Source organism: Budorcas taxicolor, chromosome 2, assembly GCF_023091745.1.
Source record: "Budorcas taxicolor isolate Tak-1 chromosome 2, Takin1.1, whole genome shotgun sequence".
Taxonomy (NCBI): domain Eukaryota; kingdom Metazoa; phylum Chordata; class Mammalia; order Artiodactyla; family Bovidae; genus Budorcas; species Budorcas taxicolor.
Window position 1 is genome coordinate 128,001,532 of NC_068911.1, and position 23,841 is coordinate 128,025,372.

A 23,841-nucleotide genomic window follows, 5' to 3' on the forward strand; every position below is an offset into this window, starting at 1 on the left:
AATAACAAGTGAATGAAACATAATGAAAACATAAGCAATGAGCTTAATGCATTTTTTAAAAAGTAAATCATGTCAAGCAAACTTAATTACTTTCTCAATTGAAATACATAATTCATGTATGAAGTGAATGTAGTAGATGTGATGGATTTATATTTCATTGAGTGGATGTAATAACTGAAAATTATGATTTGAAAAATAGATTTTAATTGTCTTACATGAGCTGGCATTTCTTACAGAAAATAGGAACAATATTTAAATCTGTTGATTGAATGGATAAGGTCTACAAATTAGTAGACTCACTAGAAAAGACCCTGATACAGGGAAAGGCTGAAGGCAGGAGGAGAAGGGGACGACAGAGGATGAGATGGTTGGACGGCATCACCAAGTCAATGGACGTGAGTTTGAGTAAACTCCGGGAGTTCGTGATGGACAAGGAAGCCTGGTGTGCTGCAGTCCATGGGCTCACAAAATCAGACATGACTGACTGAACTGAACTGAACTGATAACTCATACATTCCTGTCTTATGAACCTTTGGTAAAATACAACACACTGAGCTCTGCCATACCTTTTGAGTTCTCTAAGAAACTGAGACCAGGTTATCAAGAAACAGGGTGCATTCCAGATGAAAAAATGAATTTAAGCTAGGTAGGTCATTTTTACCCTTCTTTCTGCACTGACTCTTTTTTTTTTTTTTTAATTTATTTATTTTTTTAATTTTAAAATCTTTAATTCTTACATGTGTTCCCAAACATGAACCCCCCTCCCACCTCCCTCCCCATAGCATCTCTGTGGGTCAACCCCTTGCACCAGCCCCAAGCATGCTGTATCCTGCGTCAGACATAGACTAGCGATTCAATTCTTACATGATAGTATACATGATAGAATGCCATTCTCCCATATCATCCCACCCTCTCCCTCTCCCTCTGAGTCCAAAAGTCCGTTATACACAGCTGCGTCTTTTTTCCTGTCTTGCATACAGGGTCGTCATTGCCATCTTTCTAAATTCCATATATATGTGTTAGTATACTGTATTGGTGTTTTTCTTTCTGGCTTACTTCACTCTGTATAATCGGCTCCAGTTTCGTCCATCTCATCAGAACTGATTCAAATGAATTCTTTTTAATGGCTGAGTAATACTCCACTGTGTATATGTACCACTGCTTTCTTATCCATTCGTCTGCTGATGGACATCTAGGTTGTTTCCATGTCCTGGCTATTATAAACAGTGCTGCGATGAACATTGGGGTACATGTGTCTCTTTCAATTCTGGTTTCCTTGGTGTGTATGCCCAGCAGTGGGATTGCTGGGTCATAAGGCAGTTCTATTTGCAATTTTTTAAGGAATCTCCACACTGTTCTCCATAGTGGCTGTACTAGTTTGCATTCCCACCAACAGTGTAGGAGGGTTCCCTTTTCTCCACACCCTCTCCAGCATTTATTGCTTATAGATTTTTGGATCACAGCCATTCTGACTGGTGTGAAGTGGTACCTCATTGTGGTTTTGATTTGCATTTCTCTGATAATGAGTGATGTTGAGCATCTTTTCATGTGTTTGTTAGCCATCCGTATGTCTTCTTTGGAGAAATGTCTAATCATGTAATTTGAAAATATCTTTTTTTTCTCACCTTTCCTATAACTTTGAAAGAAAGCTCTAATAAAATCAATGTCATTAAATAGTGGTAGCTGAAAGTACTATGCCTCATAGGTTTGATGATACTTACATTTTAAAAAACTTAATAAAAACCATCTAAAGTGGAAAAAAAATAGAAAACTATCTCTATACACTATCATATATGAAAAATCCTAAGGAATAAACACACATACTCACAAATCAGAACTACTATATTATTTTAGCAAGATTACAGGATAAAAGATCAATAGATAAAAGTCAGCTGTTTATCTATACACTAGCAATAAACAATCCAAAAGTGAAATTAATTAAAATTTTTCATTTATAATAATATGAAAACTAAAAAGCAGGAACAAATTAACAAAAAGATTGCAAGAGTTACAAACTGAGAATTATAAGGCATGGTTGAAAAATAGGAAATAACCTGAAAACAATGGAAAATACTCCATATTAATGAATTGCAAGAATTTACACTGTTAAGATGGCAATACTACAGATTCAACACAACCTCATGAAAATTGGAGTTGGCATTTTTACAAAATTTGACAAGCAGATCCTAACATTCATACAAAAATGCAAGGGACCCAGAACAGCCAAAACGATCTTGAAAAAGAAAAATAAATTTTGTTGAGTCAGTTCAGTTCAGTTCAGTCACTCAGTCATGTCTGATTCTTTGTGACACCATGAACCACAGCACGCCAGGCCTCCCTAACCATCACCTACTCCCAGAGTCCACCCGAATCCATGTTCATTGAGTCGGTGATGCCATCCAACCATCTCATCCTCTGTTGTCCCCTTCTTCTCCTGCCCTCAATCTTTCCCAGCATCAGGGTCTTTTCAAACGAATCAGCTCTTCGCATCAGGTGGCCAAAGTATCAGAGTTTCAGCCTCAACCTCAGTCCTTCCAATGAACACCCAGGACTGATCTCCTTTAGGATGGACTGGTGGGATCTCCATGCAGTCCAAGGGACTCTCTAGAGTCTTCTCCAACACCACAGTTCAAAAGCATCAACTCTTCGGCACTCAGTTTTCTTTATAGTCCAACTCACATCCATACATGACCACAGGAAAAACCATAGCCTTGACTAGATGGACCTTTGTTGGCAAAGTAATGTCTCTGCTTTTAAATATGCCGTCTAGGTTGGTCATAACTTTCCTTTCAAGGAGTAAGTGTCTTTTAATTTCATGGCTGCAATCACCATCTGCAGTGATTTTGGAGCACAGAAAAATAAAGTCAGTCACTGTTTCCCCATCTATTTGCCATGAGGTGATGGGACCAGATGCCATGATCTTAGGTTTCTGAATGTTGAGCTTTAAGCCAACTTTTTCACTCTCCTCTTTCACTTTCATCAAGAGGCTCTTTAGTTCTTCACTTTCTGCCATAAGGGTGGTATCATCTGCATATCTGAGGTTATTGATATTTATCCCAGCAATCTTGATTCCAGCTTATGCTTCCTCCAGAACAGAGTTTCTCATGATGTACTCTGCATAGAAGTTAAATAAGCAGGGTGACCATACACAGCCTTGATGTACTCCTTTTCCTATTTGGAACCAGTCTGTTGTTCCATGTCCAGTTTTAACTGTTGCTTCCTGACCTGCATATAGGTTTCTCAAGAGGCAGGTTAGGTGGTCTGATACTCCCATCTCTTTCAGAATTTTCCACAGTTTATTGTGATCCACACAGTCAAAGGCTTTGGCATAGTCAATAAAGCAGAAATAGATGTTTTTCTGGAACTCTCTTGCTTTTTCGATGATCCAGCGGATGTTGGCAATTTGATGTCTGGTTCCTCTGACTTTTCTAAAACCTCTTCTTAATTTCAAAACTTACTACCATACTACAGTATCAAGGCACAGATTAGTGGGATGGAACTGAGAATCTGGAACAAAACCTTTACATTTATTTTGACAAGAGTGCCAATGCAAGTAAATACACCTAAATGGGGAAAGAATAGTGTTTTTTTTTTTTCAACAAATGCTATCTAGACAACTGAGCATCCACATGTAAAATTAAGGGATGACTTGCTAATAGTTTTCATGTGTTCATAAGGGAAGATTATTTTTGGACCCAAAGTGCTCTAAGTTCTTGAAATCAAACTCACTAGTAAGCCAAAAGAGTGGATACTCAGGGGTTTATGTACCCCTCTATACATGGAAAAGACATTTTGATACCTCACAACCAGCCCTTCTACTTTCTGCTCTTTCTACAACACTTCTGAATAAGCGTAGAGGAGGATATGGCAATCCATACCATTATTCTTGCCTGGAGAATCCCATGCACAGAGGAGCCTGGCGGTCTGTGGTCCATAGTGTCACAAAGAGTCAGACATGAGTGAAATGACTTAGCACTCACACACATACCAGATCAGTATTCATTTCTATGGCTAATACCCTTAATTTCCCTACTGTGAGTTAATGTTCATTTTATATTTGTTCACTCTGCCTTGTACATAGTAAGAATAAGTAGGTCAGAGATATAGGTATTGGTTTATTTACTCGCTCATTCATCCATTCCATCCATTCATTCATTAGTCAGTAAACAATTATTGTATAACTTTGCAATATCCTACATTACGATTTAGGAATAATAAATGTTTTAAGACCGTAAGAATGTAAATTCCATGAGATCAGGAATTTTATCTCATCCCGTCAATCCCCTATGTCTGGAACAGCACCTAAGTAGGCACTCATTGAATATTTGTTAAATGAATAAAACAGCTAATGCACTTTGAGCATTAGTGTCTATATCTCTGTTGTAAGTACTTTTATCTTTTTAACTTTCATAGCAACCCTTGGATAAAGGTATCATTCTAACCCAAACTCCACATTTGAAGAAACTACAGTACAGAGAACTTAAATGCCTTGGACAGTAACACAGAACTGGCAAGTCTATGTTCTAACCAAGACAATCTGACCCACAGGCGTTCAGTGATGATGTAGACTACTTAGGTGCTCACAATGTAACTGGTCACACAAAGTATAACCACACCCAATGCAACCACATAAAGTCAGATGGGTATGAAGTCAATTCCTACTTACTTCCCAATTTCAAAACTGCTATACACAAATACGGGCTTCCCAGGTGGTGCTAGTGGTAAAGAATCTGCCTGCCAACGCAGGAGAAATAAGAGATGCAGGTTCAATCCCTGGGTCGGGAAGATCCTCTGGAGGAGGGCATGGCAACCCACTCCAGTATTCCTGCCTGGAGAATCCTCATGAACAGAACAGCCTGGCAGACTACAGTCCATAGGGTCTCAAAGAGTCAGATGCAACGGAAGTGACTTAGCACAGCATAGCATACACAAATACAAAATCTGCAGTAGAAGTGAAAAGAGAAAAAGAGTTATTGCCACAAAAAGTAAGATAAAAATGTAAATTAATTAGCCGTTGGTTCCTGTGAATTTGGCTCATTTGCTTTATTAAAAACAAGGATATTTAGTTCGATAGAATTTTCTTTTTCTCTACTTTAAAAAAAAGCCTCTTTTTTTTAATCTAACCAAAAAATTAAGGCCCATCTTATACTTATTTTTTTAAGTGCTGTCTTTTTACAATATAACATTGTAAAACAATATAAACTCAAGTTTATAAAGGACAGATATAGCAAAACAAAAAAAAAGTTTGCTTCAGATTTGTTAATGTTTAGCTAAAGAAATAAAATTTCTAGTCATTACAGTTAAAATATGTTAATATTTGCACTTAAAATAATTATTATATTTCACTTAAATATCTTGTTTTAAAAATAGAATTGAGGTATCTGCTGAGAAATATTAGGGGCACATTCTTGTTTTCAATTTTGTTTGTATTTATAACCTTGTATGTACATTCTTAAGTACAGACTTCAATGACTTCATTCTGATTACTATAAAATTAAGATTCATAAAATCTTAAGACTAGAAGGGATCGTGAGAGGTTGTTTACATAGCCACTCTCAGGCAGCATCCTACTTAACTGTCCCTGACAAATGTGCATCTATTCTACTTTTAAAGCCATACTGCAAGAAGTTCATATAAATTAATTATACACATAGTTCTAGAGAATAGAGAGCTCAGAATGGCACTCCTGATTTAACCAATCAAATTATTATTGATTGCATCAGCACCTCCATGGTTCCAACTGCTTTTTGCTTATAAATCAGTAGCAATTTAAGGACTAAAAGTTTTCATTTACTTCTGAGGATATAAGAGATCACTCCTCACTAGCATTTTTACTAACCATATTAAGTGAGAAGTCAAAACAACTGCACCATTAGGGAAGGCAAACTGGCAGTAAGTAAACTAGAATATCTAATTTCAAATGATATCTTAAATTGGAAATCAGTAAAAATCATGGTAAATATATATATATATATATATATATATAAAATGCATTATACTAAATGAATGCAAATACTGATAAAGATTTTTCCTACTTTAACTTTATATGATCTTTCCCTGTAGCCTTGCTTCTATTGCACACATCATTCATTAGATTATGAAAACCATTAATGTCAAGAAGCAGAACAAAATGAATTCACTGAGGGGCTGCTATTAGCATATCAAGTAGCTATTTCTCACTAAATATTCCTGACAGCTCTCATTACATATGATGGATGAACTTTATAAGTAGTAGTAGTTTCTGAGGAAAATAAAATCTCTAGGCGTACTATCACGTGCTGCTGAATAACTAGCAATCATCTTTCCACAGTTTATATTTTCCCCTTTTTACTGGGAAAGTGTTATAAAATTCACAGGTAGGTTAAATGCCTGAGTCAAAATTCATTTAGAAATAGCAAGTCTAATTTATGACCTGAATATTTTAAGTGCCTTTAGTTAAGATACATTGGAGCTAGTCATCCAAATACTCTACAAACATAGTAAATGACAGCAACTGAAAAAGAAAAAAAAAAAAAAAACAGTTGGAAATCAGAATTTTGGAAGCCATTGCTATAAAGGGACTTGAAACAAGCAGGGAAATTCAGAACATAGGCTAAAAGGCAAAAATATGATATGACTCCTTATGTTTTCACTAGAGCTTAGGGAAAACACTGCAAACCTTTATCATGATATGAGTATGAAGGAATAATAATAATTACAATAATATTGTTTGCTGTCCCAACTCAAGTGAGAAGGGAGCATTATAAGTCCAAGGTATAACTGTGTGACCCCCAGGCACTATATTATCTACATCAGATTTCACAAAATGCAGCATAAATTGAGTCCAGCTTGTAGAAGCATTCTGTTTAGTCTATACAATGTATTTTTAAAATTCAAATTTTCAGCATTTAAAATTCAAGGGATTTTTGAGAACTGTCAAAATTTGGGGTTACTTTTTAAAAATTTGGCAACAGTTGGTGGGAGCATCAGCATTTATTCACCCTTTCGCCAAATATTTCACCTCTCTATAGTAGTCCTTGAAGGATAAGAAGAGCATTTGTTGTCTTTTATCATTAGGATAATATTATTGTTTTTCTGATGTCAGAGAAATAGTTCTCTATGAAACGTGGAAAAACAAACAATAAACTGAGAGGAGTCTGTAAGTCACTGACTTAGGTTAGCTAGTCTGGACCTATTTAACTTTATAAAAATGTTTAATATAATAATTTAACATGTTAATTTCTTATCAACAATAGGAAACTAATGCTCCAATAACAATATAAAATTGATTTTTACCTTGATATTATCCATATACTTTAGTATATGTTATACATTATATATATTCAGTTCACTTCAGTCGCTCAGCGTGTCCAAACTTTACAACCCCATGAATCACAGCACGCCAGGCCTCCCTGTCCATCAGCAACTCCTGGAGTTATCCAAACCACATCCATCAAGTTGGTGACGCTATACAGCCATCTCATTCTCTATCGTCCCCTTCTTCTCCTGCCCTCAATCTTTCCCAGCAGGGAAATTCAGAGTCTTTTCAAATTTGTCAGCTCTTCACATAAAGTGGCCAAAGTATTGGCGTTTCAGATTCAACATCAGCCTTTCCAATGAACACCCAGGACTGATCTCCTTTAGGATAGACTGGTTGGATCTCCATGCAGTCCAAAGGACTATGAAGAGTCTTCTCCAACACCACAGTTCAAAAGCATCAACTCTTCAGTTCTCAGCTTTCTTTATAGTCCAATTTTCACATCATACATGACCACTGGTAAAGCCATAGCCTTGATTAGACCTTAGTTGGCAAAGTAATGTCTCTGCTTTTGCATATGCTGTCTAGGTTGGTCATAACTTTCCTTCCAAGGAGTTAGCATCTTTTAATTTCATGGCTGCAATCACCATCTGTAATGATTTTGGAGCCCCCCAAAATAAAGTCAGCCACTGTTTCCACTGTTTCCCCATCTATTTGCCATGAGGAGATGGGACTGGATGCCATGATCTTAGTTTTCTGAATGCTGAGCTTTAAGCCAACTTTTTCACTCTCCTGTTTCCCTTTCATCAAGAAGCTCTTTAGTTCCTCTTCACTTTCAGCCATAATGGTGGTGTCATCTGCATATCTGAGATTATTGATATTTCTTCTGGCAATCTTGATTCCAGCTTGATTCCAGCTCCAATCTTGATTCCAGCCCAGCGTTTCTCAGGATGTACTCTGCATAGAAGTTAAGTAAGCAGGGTGACAATATACAGCCTTGACGTACTCCTTTTCCTATTTGGAACCAGTCTGTTGTTTCATGTCCAATTCTAACTGTTGTTCCCGACCTGCATATAGGTTTCTCAAGAGGCAGATCAGATGGTTTGATATTCCCATCTCTTTCACAATTTTCCACAGTTTATTGTGATCCACAGAGTCAAAGGCTTTGGCATAGTCAATAAAGAAATAGATGTTTTTTAGAACTCTCTTGTTTTTTCAATGATCCAGTGGATAAGTGTGTATATGTGTGGGTGTGTGCATGTGTGTATTACATATATATTCACTATAGTGTGTTTTGAGACTGGCAAGAAAAGTAATTGTATATACATTTGTAAGTTACATAGAAAACAAAATGTTTCAGTTAATCAAATACACATTTCAAATATTTGTGTTAGTCCTAACCTAACCTATCTCTTGAAAAACCTATTTGCAGGTCAGTTAGCAACATTTAGAACTGGACATGGAACAACAGACTGGTTCCAAATAGGAAAAAGAGTATGTCAAAGCTGTATATTGTCACCCTGCTTATTTAACTTCTATGCAGAGTACATCCTGAGAAACGCTCAGCTGGAAGAAGCACAAGCTGGAATCAAGATTGCCGGGAGAAATATCAATAACCTCAGATATGCCGATGACACCACCCTTATGCCAGAAAGTGAAGAGGAACTAAAAAGCCTCTTGATGAAAGTGAAAGAAGAGAGTGAAGAAGTTGGCTTAAAGCTCAACATTCAGAAAATGAAGATCATGGCATCCAGTCCCATCACTTCATGGGAAATAGATGGGGAAGCAGTGGAAACAGTGGCAGATTTTATTTTGGGGGGCTCCAAAATCACTGCAGATGGTGATTGCAGCCATGAAATTAAAAGATGCTAACTCCTTGGAAGGAAAGTTATGACCAACCTAGATAGCATGTTGAAAAGCAGAGACATTACATTGCCAACAAAGGTCCGTCTAGTCAAGGCTATGGTTTTTCCAGTAGTCATGTATGGATATGACAGTTGGACTGTGAAGAAAGCTGAGCACCGAATAATTGATGCCTTTGAACTGTGGTGTTGGAGGAGACTTTTGAGAGTCCCTTGGACTGCAAGGAGATCCAACAAGTTCATTCTAAAGGAGATCAGTCTTGGGTGTTCTTTGGAAGGAATGATGCTAAAGCTGAAACTCCAGTACTTTGGCCACCTCATGCAAAGAGTTGACTCAATGGAAAAAACTCATGCTGGGAGGGACTGGGGGCAGGAGGAGAAGGGGACAACAGAAGATGAGATGGCTGGATGGCATCACCGACTTGATGGACGTGAGTTTGGGTGAACTGCAGGAGGTGGTGATGGACAGGTAGGCCTGGTGTGCTGCAGTTCATGTGGTCGCAAAGAGTCAGACACAACTGAGCAACTAAACTGAGCTGAACTGAATGTAGACTAACTAAATAAACTAACACATCTATATTGTTGAAAGCCTTTCTACAACCAAAGCAGTGGCCCTAACTCTCTTAATTATGTAGTTTATAAAGCACCCACTTATTTATAAAGAGGATTACTTTTTAAATCAAAGATACTTAAGTACTGGTAAATTATTATTTTTATTATTTTAGTAATGTATTTATTGGAAAGGAATATTTAAACAGGCATTTTTTATTTTTTTGTCATTAAAATAGTGTTTAAGAATTACCACCAGAGAAACACTGGGCTGGATGAAGCACAAGCTGGAATCAAGACTGCTGGGAGAAATATCAATAACCTCAGATATGCAGATGACACCACCCTTACGGCAGAAAGTGAAGAGGAACTAAAGAGCCTCTTGATGAAAGTGAAAGAGGAGAGTGAAAAAGTTGGCTTAAAGCTCAACATTCAGAAAACTAAGATCATGGTGTCCCGTCCCATCACCTCATGTCAAATAGATGGGGAAACAGTGGGTACAGTGGCCGAGTTTATTTTTCTGGGCTCCAGACTCACTGCAGATGGTGATTTCAGCCATGAAATTAAAAGACGCTTACTCCTTGGAAGGAAAGTTATGACCAACCTAGACAGCATATTAAAAAGAAGACAATACTTTGTCCAAAAAGGTCCATCTATTCAAGGTTATGGTTTTTCTAGTAGTCATGTATGGATGTGAGAGTTCGACTATAAAAAAAGCTGCAGAAGAGTTGATGCTTTTGAACTGTGGTGTTGGAGAAGACTCTTGAGAGTCCCTTGGACTGCAAGGAGATCCAACCAGTCCATCCTAAAGGAGATCAGTCCTGGATGTTCATTGGAAGGAATGATGTTGAAGCTGAAATCCAATACTTTGTCCACCTGATGCGAAGAGCTGACTCATTGGAAAAGACCCTGATGCTGGGAGGGATTGGGGATGGGAGGAGCAGGGGACAACAGAGGATGAGATGGTTGTATGGCATCACCGACTGTATGGACATGTTTTGGGTAAACTCTGGGAGTTGCTGATGGACAGGGAGGCCTGGCATTCTGCAATTCATGGAGTCACAAAGAGTAAGACAACTGAATGAATGAACTGAACTGAAACTATATTTTAAAAAATTAATGGATTTTAATTTAGCAACTCATTAAACTATGTTTAGACTTTGCTAAAATAAACTTACAAGAAAAGAAAAATAAAATTGGCTAATAAAAAAATCCTTTTTTTTCCATCCTCTTGTCCTGTTTTATTTTTCCCTTTAGAGAAATATATTTTGAATGTCATACAAAAATAGAACTCTATATATGCATTTTACAGCCAGCATCCATGTCATATAATGTAGTAACAACACTGGCACATAAAAATCTCAAATCTTCTTTTGTATTATTTACAGAAACAGCTGGATGAGAAAAAATCAGGTTCAAGTTCAGGAGGAAAAGTAAACTTTGATGATATATAATATCAAATTGCACATGAACAGATCTTCCTATGAACAAGAGGAGTGCTAAAGTTTTTAGATTTATCAAGGGAAAGTAAAACAATGGGGTTTACATTGGAGAATGCAAAAACAAAATGGAATTATTTCAACCAACAATATTTTCATATCCCAGCCTAAATATTATTTACCACTGCTATCAGTGCACAACTAGAATACTTCTGGCTATTTAGAGCTTCACTTAAATAGGATATAGAGAGCAACTTCATGTTAATAAATGTGCAGTGGATATTAAGTCTTCATCCCACCAACTCAGTTATGGAAGAAGCACCCATATAAATCTAAGTTCTGGTCTAGCTAGGCTGGTGAACAATTTGGAGAGACCTAGATTGGATACAAAAATAGAAGAAATTATCAGATTTGCAATCTTTGTCTTCTATCTCATATCTGAACTTCAGCAACACCTGATTTGGTGACACTTTAGAAGTACGAATTTCTTTCCAGAACCTGGAAAACCAGGGTTTTCCACAGTGTAGGCTCCCCCTGTATAGTGACTGTTAATTCCAAGACACATGAACGTTAGTCAGTATCTCTCTATGTAGAAAGACATCCTACAAGAAATGGAGTATCAATATCAGAAATCTTAATTATGAACAATGGACATATATGTCCACAAGGAAAGTATTTACTAGGGGATCCCAGGTGCCATTCAGGAATATACTTCCTGAGAATCTCCAGAAAAGAGTAGTATTTTTCCAAAAAAATTAGGTTATAGAATTCATTTCCTCCCTGGTTTCTCTCTAGTTCAATTACACTGAATTTATTTGGCTACACAAAATAAAGGGAGGGAAGGAGTAATCAGTAAGCAAATCATTTTATGGTCTGGGGATGGAGAGAAGTAAATAAGTCATGAATATGCCATTTAAAAACTCATAATTTATTTCACAGATTCAAGTAGAAGCAATTAACTGCAATAAAGGCAAAAATATGCTGGAAAAAGTTGCAAAAGTGCTCTTGGAAAATAGAAGGAAAAAAGAACATCATTTTGGGGAGTATGAGACAACACAGCATCACATATAACCAATAAAAACTTTGCACTGTCTTTTTTCTCCCTTGTCATTTCCCCAGGGATGTTTACCATGGAACAGCGTACATTCACATAGCCCTTTCTGAAGCAGGTGGAAATTAAATGTAGACTTAAGAACAAATACTTGATGAAAGTACAATTTATCTTATTTCATACAGAGTCTTACAATCATGTGCAAATAAACTACTTATTATCGAACATTAACTTTCTTTATTGTAGATTATTCCTCATCATAGATCATAACTTTTTTCCACCATAGATGGTAGACAGATAGATAAATAAAGATAGATATTTAAAATGAGATTCTTAAACTCCACTAAGACTTGTGTAGTTCTGAGAATTAAGTGCTGGAAATTTTACTTTTAATATTGGAAGGAGATTTAAAATACATTATCAATAGCTATCTCTGGGTAGGGATTTGTACATAGTTTTCTTCAGTTTGTTATGTTACATTTTGAAATAATATAAGATCATAAGAAGTTGCAAAAATGATAGAGTCTATTTAACTTTACTTCACTTTCCCCAATGAACATTTTACACAGCCAGGGTACATTTTCAAAATATGAAATTAACACAGACACACAATATTGAGCTATAGAATTTATTCAAATTTCAACAGTTTCTACATACATGGAATTTGTAGGTAACCTTTTCTTCAATTTTTTGGCTTTTAATTTTTTTTTTTTTAGTGTGCATGTGTACACTACCATATGTAAAATAGAAAGCACATGGGAACTTGCTATATGACTCAGGAAACTATAACCTATGCTCTGTAACAACCTAGAGGGGTGGGAAAGGGTGGGAGGTCAGAGGGAGGTTCAAGAGGGAGAGGACATATGCATACCTATGGATAATTCATGTTGATACATGACAAAAATCAAACCAATACTGTAAAGCAATTATCCTTCAATTAAAAGTAAACAAAATTTTCAAAAAAGAAAAAAGAAGATAGATATAATGGAAATAATTTTTATTTTCCCATTTTCTTTGTAGAAATGCCTCAACTGAGGTTTCCAAAGTAATGTCATATGTCATATACAATCAGGTTTTAGGAACAGCCATATCCATCTTGATCACTTTTACATCCTTCCATATCATTAAGATAATTTAATAATAATTTCAGGATTTCCAGAGTGTTAACCATTCCACTGAAACATTGTACTTATACACAGAGTAATTTCCAACTGGTAAATATGTAAGAAATTAGGATTAATGTTATTATTTATGTTTGTGAAACAAATATCCACACTATTTTAAAAAGTTTTTGTCATCTTCTTTCAAGGAAAAAAAAATTTGATCATCTTCTTTCAAGGAAACTATGACTTATATGAACAATAAACTGAGCCAGGGTTATTCACTATTTGACATTTTGAAGAATTGCTTTTTACTTTGCAGTTTTCTTCTCACACTTTTTTTTTTTCAGAAATTTTCTCATGAAATGAAATGTTGCATTATTCATTCAACAAGTGTTCAACAAGTGTTGAATGAATGACATGTGAATGACAGTAGAGGAGTTAAAAACATGATTAAGGTGTTATTCTTGCTGTCAAAGAGATAAAACGTGCACATAGGCTGTAATGCAAGATAGAAAGTGTTAAGGAGCATAAGAAAAAATGTAGAGAGAGTTTAGAGGAGGGGGAGTTCCTTCCAGTTGGAGAATAAGCCCTGTGGTAGGTTGTAGCGCACTCAAAGTTTAGAGCACAAGCTCATGCTGGATATAAATGCTGTGTTCCTTATTTGCCTTAGCGTAAACTTAGCTTTCTCTCAGGGTCTCATTTTTCTAATCTGTAAAGTAGAGATAATACTAATATTACCACTTGAGGTTCTGAGTAAGTGAAAGAAAATACTGTATGGAAAGCACTTAAAAATACTTTTACCAAATCTAACAATGTTACGCATAACACTGGTTGGTTGAGAAAAAAGGGGGCATTGAGATTGTCTGTTACCATAGCATTTATGTAAGAGTTTTGAGAAAGCACTATGCTTCTATTGTCTTGACCAAATCCTTTATAAATTTTTTCACTCCCTTTTTCCAAAATGCACAGCATATAAAAAAGAAATTAAAGTTTACCTTAGGGATTCCCGGGTGGTCCAGTGGTTAAGAATCCACCTTGCAATGAAAAGGACACCAGTTTAATCCCTGGTCTGGGAAGATCCCACATGCCACAGAGCAACTAAGCCTACGTGTACATATCCTGGCTGGGATGCCAGTCATGTGTTACAGGCATGACCACATCCTCTGCTGCTCTGCCATGTGCATCTACGGGAGCAGCAGTCACACTAGGGACTGGGCTCTCCTGAGCTGAGTAAAGAAGGACGACCCTGAACAGTACAAGTACATTTGCTGTTCTTTCCCTTCCCTTGAGAGTTTGAACAGTGCTTATTGAGTGGAAGGAAAAAAGAATTAGTCATGAGGATATGGTCCAGTGATTAATTCATGATGGGTGTATTCAAACAACCTGAATTCAAGTAGGCATGTTTCAGTTTCATCACAGATCCCATTAAGTTCTGCTCCCAGAGTCTTGTCCCCTAGTGTGGTTTCAGAAAGTTACCTTCAGAAAGTTTTCAAAAAGAAAAAAAAAAAGGTATTATCAATGGTGTGGGTTTGGCGTAAGACAAGGGGAGTCTCTAAATGTTGCATGAAACGAAAACTTTTCAAAAAATGGTTGTTTGCTATAAGGTACTGGATTTTCTTTGCCTTAATGGAGTTAAAAGGTAACTTAATGGACTCTTTCCACCTGAGCAATTTCAAATTTTCTCAAAACTTTCTAACAATTTTAGAAGCACATGCTTTGGAATCCATTGCAAGTTTATTGAGCAATTTAATAATAAAAAGGAAACAAGGAAAATAAATCAAGGGGAAGATTTTAGCCTAAAAACATTATCTCAATAGCATTATATCTGCTATATAACCACTCATATGTGGTGGCTTGTTAGTAGCTGTGGTCATAAATCTTAGCGTCCAGGATATTCAGAGAGGATGATATACTGCTGGTAGCTATCTATACACAAATATATGATCTTTTAATCTATGGACTGTAATCACTCCTTGGAACTGATGCCTTGAAAGCATCTTCTGGAGACAATTCAGTTATGCATAACTTTCACTGTGCTTTAGGCAGTCATTTCACACTGTATCTGAAACACTGTTACAGCACTAATGGTTCACACAGCTTTCAGAGACCAAACTCTAATTGCTTTTCTACCTTTTACAGTCACACATTCACCACTAACACCACTAATGGCCACCTGACATCTAAGCCCTCCTTCCCATTCTCAACACCAAATCGGAGCCCTGATAGGAAAAATAAACCACATTCAGCATTGAATTCCAAGGCCCACCCTCACACTGTGTCCCATACTAGCTTGTCAACTTCATGCAGCTGGTAATTGGGCTCCTTCCTTGCCCTCAGGTGCCAATTTTCTTTCTTATCCTTCTAGACTTTTCCAGTTTCTATCAGTGGGCTTCAGTTTTATTTCTTATACCAGTGGAAATTTAGCAATTGGTGTGGTTGTCATTTATAGAAATAGTGGAGCTGTAACATTTGGCACCAAGCACACCTCCATCAAAATCCAGCGAGTACTGACCATGTGAATGGCAACTCACTCCAGAATTCTTGCCTAGAGGAACATGGCGGGTTATAGTCCATGGTGTGGCAAAGAGTTGGATGCAACTAAGTGACTAACACTTTTCACTTTCACTTTTCACTGGTCATGTGAATTTAAGCAAATTTCTAAATATATCAGACTATTTCCTCACAGAGAGGCTATTACAATTAAATTCACCTATGTAATCTGCTTTTATCTACCAAACCTGATTCTAAAAAGGACCACATGAAGCCAAAAAAACTATTAGTTCCCTTTCTCTAACTCTTTCTCATGACAATAACTTGTTCTAGGTGACTGGACCTCTAAGGCACCACTGCTGCTGCTGCTAAGTTGCTTCAGTTCAGTTCAGTTCATTTCAGTCGCTCAGTCGTGTCCAACTCTTTGCGACCCCATGAATCACAGCACGTCAGACCTCCCTGACCATCACCAACTCCCAGAGTTCACTCAAACTCACATCCATCTAGTCGATGATGCCATCCAGCCATCTCATCCTCTCTTGTCCCCTTCTCCTCCTGCCCCCAATCCCTCCCAGCATCAGAGTCTTTTCCAATGAGTCAGCTCTTCACATGAGGTGGCCAAAGTACTGGAGGTTCAGCTTTAGCATCATTCCTTCCAAAGAACACCCAAGACTGATCTCGTTTAGAATGGACTGGTTGGATCTCCTTGCAGTCCAAGGGACTCTCAAGAGTCTTCTCCAACACCACAGTTCAAAGGCATCAATTATTCGGTGCTCAGCTTTCTTCACAGTCCAACTGTCATATCCATACATGACTACTGGAAAAACCATAGCCTTGACTAGATGGACCTTTGTTGGCAAAGTAATGTCTCTGCTTTTGAATATGCTATCTAGGTTGGTCATAACTTTCCTTCCAAGGAGTAAGCATCTTTTAATTTCAAGTCGCTTCAGTCATGTCCAATTCTGTGCGACCCCATAGACAGCAGCCCACCAGGCTCTCCTGTCCCTGGGATTTTCCAGGCAAGAACACTGGAATGGGTTGCCATTTCCTTCTCCAATGCATGAAAGTGAAAAGTGAAAGTGAAGTTGTGCAGTCATGTCCGCTACACATGTATAATAAATACGCCCAGTGCCCAATGCAGGAATTTCTGAACAGTGGCTCTCCATCAGCCTATACCTCTTAGCTCATGCGAGTCAAATCTTTCTCCCCTTCCTATTAAGTATCTCTGTCCTAAGAGCTAAATTCCTGATTCCCTATGTCACTACAAACAGTGGGGCAGACTGCCTTCAATCATGAAACAGAAAAAACATTCTTTATTTGCTTAAGTCTGCTTGTGACAGCCAATTTTGTATACCAGCAACTACCTAGAAAATAGTATGTCTGTAAATTGTGTTTCAATATATATATTTTTTTAATTCTCAATAAATTACATGTTTATATATTAATTGAAAGTCTAAAAGAATTATTTTGTGTGATTTATTTTCGGGCTTTCATAGTCTAATATCCCCAACAGGAAATATATGTGTACACACACACATATACACACACAGATATACACACAACTCCTTAAATCAGAATGCTTTAATTGTGGCCTTGATTTTCTTAAATGTACACAAAAGCACATCATATATTCAATAGTCATTTTCTCATTTAGAAACATCAGCTTATATCGGAGTTTTAGCCAGTATATATGTAATATATGCATGATTATAAATACACAGTATATTTTTCAATGTTTTTGAGGTCAGAGACTATATTACACAACCAAAGGGGCTCAAAAGTTCTCTTCAGTTTTAGGTGAATCTGGTCAGATCAGATTTCACCTGTATCTGATTTAAAGACTTTTCTCTCAAGCTCATCCCTGTAGGGCAGACTCCTTTCCGGCTCCTCGGATATCAGTGTATAAGCCCCAACCTCCTCTAGGGTGCCATTATAATCCTTTTTAGCTCCATAGCAACTCTCTCCTGTGAGCCTAAGGTATCAGATAACTATCATTTCCTATGCTATTAAAATAAAGGCTTTTCAGCTTCCTCAGGTGCAGAATTGGAAAGAAGCCTAGAAGCCTGGAAGGCTTACCTGTCTAGCTAAGTCCCACGATCTATCAATTAAATGCAGAGTGGTTTATGTCACCAGTGCTCAGTAGAATCTAATTTTTCATTCTGGCTTCTCAATGCTATAGTCCCTATGTTCCTATTTTTTGTTATTAAATCTATTTGTTGCTGGTTCCCCTTAAGTAATACTATAATTAATGGATGCTATTGTTTCTTGGAATCTCTTGGTTGCCACTTAATCATTTTTACTTTGTATACTAACAATGAAAAAAGTTTTAGAAATGCTATTAAATTGCTGCAACTCTACACTATTGCAGACAGCTATAAGCAGGTTAATAGTTTAATAATTACAGGTGGTAAGAATTATTATAGTAACTGAAGATAAAAAGTAAATATCTCAAATTCATTTTATAGGCCTCATATATGGAACAATATTCAGGAAGTTTAAAGGTTCAAAGACAATGTTCTAGAACATTTGTGCAAGTATTATTTAGACAAAGGATTGACAATTGGAAGATCTGGAAAAGAAAGACATGTGTAGGTTGCATGAATGATAGCATAGTTCCCCCAAGTGAGCCCAAAATGGTCTTTCTCTCTCTTTGCCCAAAGCTTCTTTAGAGAATAGATACATCATGAAAAGATTGGTTTAACTAGAAACGCTTTAAAGCCAACGCTTTTCCATAAAGTCTCATCAACCTATATAGCTTTCATGAGCTGTGTTAAGTCTGGCCATAAAAATTGCTGTTGTCTGAACAGCAAAGCATACGTGGCCAGGTCATTAATGGAATGATCTGTATCTAAGAAAAAAGATCATCTTAGATGACAAGTGGATATTAAACATGCTCCCTTTTACCATCGAATTAATAAAACAAACATGTTTTCAGGAAGCCTTCAAAAACTACAAGTACCACTTGTTCTAAATAAGTAAATATTGAAAAATGGTTAGACATTTCAAAGTAATGAAAGGAAAAGGTATTTTGTCTACAGTCCATCACTGGCATAGTTAAATGATTCATCCAACGAAGAAAGGAAGCTAGTGAAATATCTCTTAATCCATTCTATTTTTAAAAATCTTATTACCATTTTATCAAGAATATTTAAAGTATATGAAAAAAAATAGCAATCTCTTTGCTAAGGAACGGTTTCTTTCTGAATAGACCTTGAGAATAAGTCCTATTGGACTATCTTTGAATTAAGAGAAGATAAGTTTTAGTTTGAGATGAACACAGGTCTAAAAGGGCTAACAGCAAAGAGTTTACTTATTCAATTCAGTTTCCTTTATTTTCATGACTTTGGGTTTCAACTACATACTATATAATTCTGATATAAATAAAGTTGTTTAGATAAAATAAGAAATTCTTAGACATCAATTAAAGATCTTCTTTACACTGATAATATAAAGGCCATTTTTCAGAGTAAGCACTAAAGAATAGAATGTTTTGCAGTACCCCGCTATGCTTACTTTGAAAGGAAAAGACATCAAAGTATGTACAAACAATATTTCACAATCTAAGGGTAAGAATAATCTTAGGTAATATGGTTCTATAGTAAGAATCCTAGGTTTGGAATCCATTTTCACACCTGTCTTATCCTGCAATTCACTGTCATCATACATCTATCACTTCTTTCAAATACAAAACACAAAAAGTAAAAACATCTTCCCTCATAGAGATAGGTTCCATAATCCATTTATTCATTGTTTTACCTTCAACTACTATTCAAATTTATTGTATAGATTTAACTAAAACTTTTCCCCTTCCACAGGTGAGAGAAGACTGGGCAAAGACTTAAGACAAAGCTTTTCTTTTGCTAGAAGGAGGAGCTACTTAAGGAGGGGGATTCTAGAAGAGAAAGTATAGATATAAAAAAGTAATATGCAAAAGTCTTTACTTCTTACTTCCCACTACCTACCAACCACCAAAACAGATATCTGGGATGGGGTGCACGATTTGCTAGAAGATTTGGGAAATCTGAGAACAGGGCTACAAGTAACATATCTGAAAGACAACAGGCTCCACAGAACAGACCAAGACCACACCCAAGATGACGTGCATGGGAAGGGAAGGAAGCAGGGTCACAACAACTGAATAAGTGTCAAAGGGTGGTCTCACAGTGGCCCCTGAAGATATATGAGGTATAAAATGGCTTCCAATATTATTTTGATTATTTCCCATTACTAATGAAGATGTTTATTGGGTAATTGGTTATTCTCTGCGATGAATTTCATATTTATTACCTTTTTTTCCATTTTTAGACTACTTCATTTTGTTGATTTGAAATCATTGTTTAAAAGTTGGCTTAAGGCTCAACATTCAGAAAACAAAGATTATGGCATCTGGTCCCATCACTTCATGGGAAATAGATGAGGAAACAGTGGAAACAGTGGCTGATTTATTTTTTGGGCTCCAAAATCACTGCAGATGGTAACTGCAGCCATGAAATTAAAAGACGCTACCCCTTGGAAGAAAAGTTATGACCAATCTAGATAGCATATTCAAAAGCAGAGACATTACTTTGCCAACAAAGGTCCATCTAGTCAAGACTATGGTTTTTCCAGTGCTCATGTATGGATGTGAAAGTTGGACTCTGAAGAAAGCTGAGCGCTAAAGAATTGATGCTTTTGAACAGTGGTGTTGGAGAAGACTCTTGGGAGTCCCTTGGACTGCAAGGAGATCCAATCAGTCCATTCTGAAGATCAGCCCTGGGATTTCTTTGGAAGGAATGATGCTGAGGCTGAAACTCCAGTACTTTGGCCTCATGAGAAGAGTTGACTCATTGGAAAAGACTCTGATGCTGGGAGGGATTGGGGGCAGGAGGGGAAGGGGACGACAGAGGATGAGATGGCTGGATGGCATCACGGACTCGATGGAAGTGAGTCTGAGTGAACTCCGGGAGTTGGTGAAAGACAGGGAGGCCTGGCGTGCTGCGATTCATGGTGTCGCAAACAGTCAGACACGACTGAGAGACTGAACTGAACTGAATCACTGTTATGTGTTCTGTATGTCAATTTTTATATAATACAACCATTTCTCCAGTTTGTTTTATAGAGTGAATATACTTATGACATATCTTGTTATAAAAATTTTCATTATAATGTGATGTATTTTATTTTGTCTTTTCCATATGATTTCTTCTCTGTGTGTCTTGCATCAGAAACCCATCTCTACCTAGAATGCATTAAAAATATTTGTTCATGTTTTCTAAAATTCTTAAAGTTATTTTTCACATTAAGATCCTAAAACCATCTGGAGTTTACTTTTTTGGTACAGTGTAAGATTAGGATCTAATTTTACTTTAACCACATGGAAAGTTAATTGTTCTAATATCATTCATCGAATATCATCTTTTATCCACTTATTTTTATTTTTACCCACTTACTTTAATGCCTCATCCATCATATGAATGCTTTCTTTTTTGCTATTAAAATCATCATTTGATTCATCTTGTTTTTACTGCTGCTGCTGCTGGTAAGTCGCTTCAGTCGTGTGCGACTCTGTGAGACCCCAGAGATGGCAGCCTACCAGAGTCTTCCGTCCCTGGGATTCTCCAGGCAAGAACACTGGAGTGGGTTGCCATTTCCTTCTCCAGTGCATGAGAATGAAAAGTGAAAGTGAAGTTGCTCAGTTGTGCCCGACTTCGCGATCCCATGGACTGCAGCCCACCAGGCTCCTCCATCCATGGGATTTTCCAAGCAAGAATACTGGAGTGGGGTGCCATTGCCTTCTCCGTTGTTTTTACTAGTTAGTATTAAATAAAATGTATAGAACTTCACTGGTATCGAACAACTTTTGCTTTTCTGATATAAACATTAATTAAATATCATCTACAAACAAGTATTTTTCATATAATTGCTGCATTCAGTTGGATACTATTTAGTCAGAATATTGTATCTATAGTCATTGTGAGAATGGTCCCTAAGTTCCTTTTTTGTGTACTATTACTATTCTTATGCTTATTTTCATATAGAAAAATTACTCTGGCATCCTAAAAGTTTATTAAAAGGTTTTTTAAAAATTTTAATGTATTCCAGAATTAAATGCTTCCAAAAAAATCCCTCTTTATTCTGTATCTATTTCTTTAAATATATTTCCAACACTCTTCAAAAGATCTAAGCCATGATTAATGACAAAACATGTAGACGTTAATAGTGTCAGTAATGTGATAAAATATGATGCTATATTAACTTTGCATTATTTAGTATAATGAAATGACACCATTTTCTAAAATGTAAAATGTACATTTTGCAATCATACAAAACTACTTATAATATTATCTTTCCTCTATTAATATATAAACATAAATGTTTTGAACAAACATATGTTTATCAGTAACAATGTATCCAAAAGATTTATCTACAAAATTTTATATTTTGAAAAAAATCTGGTATGCTTATTTCCCATATGAATAAACTAATTTACAAAGTCAAAAAAGTGTTAGTTATTCAGTCATGTGTGACTCTTTGCAACCCCATGTAGTGTAGCCTGCCAGGCTCCTCTGTCCATGGAATTCTCTAGGCAAGAATACTGGAGGTGGTAGCCATTCCCTTCTCTGGGGGATCTTCCCAACCTATGGATCAAACTTGGGTTTCCCTGCAATGCAGGCATTCTTTATGGTCTGAGCCACCAGAGAAGTCCCAGAGACTTGACCTAATTATTTATATAAAGATTATAAAATATTCTAAAAAGCATATGCATTTTTCTCACCTATAGATACATAAAGAGAAGCATTCCTTTTAATGCTAGAGAAAATTCTTGACACGTAAGTCTTATAAAAATGTCAATACTAGAAATGCTTAAAGAGAAAAAATCATTTGCACCTGTTACATATGTATCACTATATTTCTCATTTCAGTGGCTAATCTGTTCAGTTTGCATTCCAATCCCAAGAAAGGCAATGCCAAAGAATGCTCAAACTACTGCACAATTGCAGTCATCTCACATGCTAGCTCAAAATTCTCCAACCCAGGCTTCCATAGTACTTGAACTGTGAACTTCCAGATTTTCAGGCTGGATATAGAAAAGGCAGAAGAAACAGAGATCAAATTGCCAATAACCATTGGATCACTGAAAAAGAAACAGAATACCAGAAAAACATCTACTTCTGCTTTATTGATTACACCAAAGCCTTTGACCATGTTCAGTTCAGTTCAGTTCAGTCACTCATTCGTGTCGTGACCCCATAGAGTGCAGCATGCCAGGCCTCTCTGTCCATCACCAACTCCCAGAGTTTACTCAAACTCATGTTCATCACACCGGTGATGCCATCCAACCATCTCATCCTCTGTCGTCACCTTCTCCTCCTGCCCTCAATCTTTCCCAGCATCAAGGTCTTTTCAAATGAGTCAGTTCTTCACATCAGGTAGCCAAAGTATTGCAGTTTCAGCTTCAACATCAGTCCTTCCAATGAATATTCAGGACTGATTTCCTTTAGGATGGACTGGTTGGATCTCCTTGCAGTCTAAGGGACTCTCAAGAGTCTTCTCCAACACCACAGCTCAAAAGCATCAATTCTCTGGTGCTCAGCTTTCTTTAAAGTTCAACTCTCACATCCATATATGACTACTGGAAAAACCATAGCCTTGACTAGACAGACCTTTGTTGGCAAAGTAATGTCTCTGCTTTTTAACATGTGTCTAGTATGGTCATAGCTTTTCTTCCAAAGAGCAAGTATCTTTTAATTTCATGGCTGCAGTCACCATCTAATTTTGGAGCCCCATAAAATAAAGTCTTTCACTGTTTCCACTGTTTTCCCATGTATTTTCCATGAAGTGATGGGTCTGGATGCCATGATCATAGTTTTCTGAATGTTGAGTTTTTAGCCAACTTTTTCACTCTCCTCTTTCACTTTCAACATTTTACTGTGAAAATCACATCATTTGACTGTGTAGATCACAACAAACTGTGGAAAATTCTTCAACAGATGAGAATACCCGACCACCTTACCTGCCTCCTGAGAAATCTGTATCCAGGTCAAGAAGCAACAGTTAGAACCAAACATGGAACAACAGAATGTTTCAAAATTGGGAAAGGAGTACATCAAGGCTGTATATTGTCACCCTG